A 4,446-nucleotide genomic window follows, 5' to 3' on the forward strand; every position below is an offset into this window, starting at 1 on the left:
TGGATGGCTAGTGGGAAGCTGCTGCATAGCACAGGGAGATCAACTCGATGCTTTGTGACAACCTAGAGGGGTGGGACAGGGAGGGTGGGAGGGAGGAGATATGCAGATATATGTATACATATAGCTGATTCACTTTGTTATACAACAGAAACTAACACAACACTGTAAAGCAATTACACTCCAATAAAGATGTGAAAAAAAAGTTACATGCAAATTTTCAACTGGTGGGGAGATAGGTGCCCTTAACCCCCACAGTGTTCAAGGGTCAACTGTACTTAGAAAGCACACAATGCCTGTTAGCCAATCTGTGGTTTCAAGGGAGTGTGGATGGGGTTGAAGACTTTAAAAAATCTTATATAATTCTCTGTATTTTATGGGGAAAAAAACAAAACAGTACTCCCCTCTTGCCTCAGAACTAAATGTGAGTATTTTCACACCCCTAGTGTAGGCAAAGATTTCCTAAAATACAAAAAAACACACTGATAGAAGAAAAAAAATTTGGATAAACTGGACTTTGTCTAAATCAAAAACCTCTGTAATACAAATCTAAGTACAATACAAATAAATACTAAACAAAATTAGAAACCTCTGTAAATACAATACAAACTGATAAAGGACTTGTTTCCATAATATAAAAAGAACTTTTACAACACAATAACAAGACAAACAACTCAATAAAATATGGGCAAGAAATTTGATAACTTCAGTGAATACAACATACAAATAACTGTGTTTTGTAGCCAGACTTATCAAGAAAAAAAGAGGGTCAAATCAACAAAATCAGAAATGAAAAAGGAGGAGTTACAACCAACACCACAGAAATACAAAGAATCATAAGAGATTACTGCAAACAACTACATGCCAATAAAATGGACAGCCTAGCAGAAATGGACAAGCTCCTAGAAATGTACAATCTTCCAAGGCTGAGTCAGGAAGATATAGAAAATATAAATAGACCAATTACCGGTAATGAAACCAAATCAGTAATAATAAATAAATTAAAAAAGACCTCCCAACAAACAAAAGTCCAGGACCAGATGGCTTCACGGGTGAATTCTCCTGAACATTTATAGAAGGGCTAATACTTATCCTTCTCAAACCATTCCAAAAAACTACAGAGGAAGGAATGCTTCTGAACTCACTCTAGGAGGCCAGCATCAAGCTGATACCAAAACAAGAAGATATCACAAAAAAAGTAAATTACAGGCCAATCTCACTGATGAACATACGTGGAAAAATCCTCAATAAAATATTAGCAAACTGAATTCAACGATACATTGAAAGGATCATACACCATGATCAAGTGGGATTTATCCCATGGATGCAAGAATAGTTCAATATCCACAAGTCAGTAAATGATATACCACGTTAACAAGCTGAAGAATAAAAATCTTATGATCACCAACAGACGCAGACAAAGCTTTTAACAAAATTCAACATCCATTTATGATAAAAATTCTCCACAAAGTGGTTGTAGAGGGAGCATACCTCAACATAATAAAGGCCATATATAAGCCCACCAATAATGTCATACTCAACTGTGAAAAGCTGAAAGCATTTCCTCTAAGATCAGGAACAAGACAAGGATGCCCACTCTCACCATTTTTATTCAACACAGTATTTGAAGTCCTAGCTACAGCAATCAGACATTACTTTAAAAATAAGAGTCCAAATTGGAAAGGAAGAATTAAACTGTTTTTGTCTGCAAATAACATGATACTATACATAGAAAATCCTAAAGACAACACCAAAAAAACTACTTGGAGCTCATCAATGAACTCGGTAAAGTTTCAGGATACAATTAATATACAAAAACCTGTTGCATTTCTATACACTAATAACAAACTATCAGAAAGAGAAATTTTAGAGGGAGGGAGACGCAAGAGGGAAGAGATATGGGAACATATGTATATGTATAATTGATTCACTTTGTTATAAAGCAGAAACTAACACACACCATTGTAAAGCAATTATACCCCAATAAAGATGTTAAAAAATAAAAAAAATTTAAAAAGAAAGAAAATTTAAAACAATTCAATTTACCATCGCATCTAAAAGAATAAAATACCTAGGAATAAATCTAACTAAGGAAGAACTATACTCAGAAAACTGTAATACACTGATGAAAGAAACTGAAGACAACACAGATGGAAAGATACACTGTGTTCATGGATTCAAATAATTAATATTGTTAAAATGACCATACTACTCAAGTCAATCTACAGATTCAATGCAATTCCTATTAAAAGACCAATGGCATTTTTCACAGAATTAGCAATTCTAAAATTTGTATGGAAACACAAAAGATCCTGAATAACCAAAACAATCTTGAGGAAGAATAACAGAGCTGGAGGTATCACACTCCCTGATTTTAAACTATACTACAAAGCTACAGTAATCAAAACAGTATGGTAACAGACACATAGATAAATGGAACAGAACTGCGGGCCCAGAAATAAACCCATGCACTTACGTTAACCTATGACAAAGGAGGCAAGAATACACAATGGGGAAAAAGACAGCCTCTTCAATAAGTGGTGCTGAAAAAACGGGACAGCTACGTGTAAAAGAATTAAATTAGAACATTTTCTCACACCATATTAAAAAAAAACCTCAAAATGGATTACACTTCTCTGGAAATTTTTTGGGTTATTCTTATGTTTGTATTTTCCATAAAGTTTGGAACTGGTGTCACAGAATGCTGTTACAGGAATAGGAAATTTATATTAATTTAGGAAGAACTAATTATTATTTAAATCTGAGTCTTCCAAACCAACATATCTCTTCATGTATTCAGTATTTTAGATTACTTAATAACCACACATGGAAATATGGAGCTTCAAATACAACATTAATTATCATTGCTCCAGTAGCCTACTCAGCGTAAGGCAATGTCAAAGAACGGGCCCAAAAATAATTATCACAGATTTGTCACCTAAGTTTTCCACCAGAAATAAAGAACTGTGATATCACAGAAACCTACCATGCTAACATATTTTCTGACACAAAATTTTTAAGAACTTACTTAAAGTCACACCCAAATCTTGGTTTCTAAATACCAATCCTCACTAAAAGGAACCAGGGCTCCTCAAAGAAATGATTGATTCCAGGGTTGGGGCAGGAAAAGTACAAGATGAACATGGAATATTTTGGGCTAGAGAATAGAGAAATGCTCAAAGAATAAAGGAGACATGTCAAAGAACAAGAAGCCAGCTTGAAGGGGCTCCCAATGGCCAAATATGAAAGAATCTGAGCATCATAATAATGAGTGTAATGGATTAAAACTCACTGAATAAAAGAATACTCCATAAATTCATGCTAATGTTGATGACTATGATGATAAATAAATGAATGGGGAAAAGGGAAAGTTTTCTACTAACAGAATGCTGACCAATAACTATAGAAGGAAATAGTAGAATTAGATAATTACCATTTTGTAACCATCACATTAATAACTGATTTAGGTGAGAATCAACAATGAATGCTAAAACAGTGAGATTTTGATGAGGAAAAAGTTATTTACATAGGTCAAAGTATCTTCCCACAAATAACTTATGAATTGCAAAGGGGAAAATCGTAATTTTATGGCAGAGAAGCTTGGAAGTCACTACCTTATCTCATCAGTCAAAGGTAACATCACCAGTACTGGCAAGAATATCATGTGTCTCCTGATGTGATGCACCAAGAAAGATACATTTCACTTAGGTAGTGCCAGCATGCATAAGCTGAATCACAAGGAAACATAAAAACGCAAACTGAGAGACATTCTAGAAAATAAATGGCCTATATTCTTTAAAAATATCAACGTCAGGAAACACAAAGGCAGGCAAAGAACTGTTCTAGGTTTAGGAGACACAAAAACTAAATGCAATGCATGATCATGGGTTAGATACTAGACCAGAAAAAAACCTTTTTTCTATAAAGGACATCGGGACAACTGACAAAAGTTGAATAAGATCTACATTAAATACTGTATTAACATTTTATTTCCTATTTTGATAATTATATTGTGATTATGAAGCGAATGTCCTTGTTCTAAGGGAATATGTCAAGTATTTAGGGATAAAAGGGCACAATATATGCAACTTACTCTCAAACAGTTCATATATGAAGGTTTTTTTTTCAGACATCCACACTTTGCACTGATATGATTAAGCTAGCAACACAAACTTCTGTAGAGCCTGCGTATTTTCTGGAAGCCTTACCCACATTTATGATAAACAGCCACTAGATGGCAATCTGTGATCTCCTAACCCCAGCAGCCTAGGATTCTGCAGGGAGCATTTCAGACTTAATTATACTTAAAAAAACAAAAACAGAAAACAACTGGTGATCTTTAATAAAGCCCTATTATATAATAACATATTATTACGTATTAGGCAACCACTACACTCAAAATAGATGTTATCACAATGGCCTATACAGGGCTTCCCTGATCTTTTCATT

Source organism: Neophocaena asiaeorientalis, unplaced genomic scaffold (genome assembly GCF_003031525.2).
Source record: "Neophocaena asiaeorientalis asiaeorientalis breed wild unplaced genomic scaffold, Neophocaena_asiaeorientalis_V1.1 scaffold46, whole genome shotgun sequence".
Taxonomy (NCBI): Eukaryota; Metazoa; Chordata; class Mammalia; order Artiodactyla; family Phocoenidae; genus Neophocaena; species Neophocaena asiaeorientalis.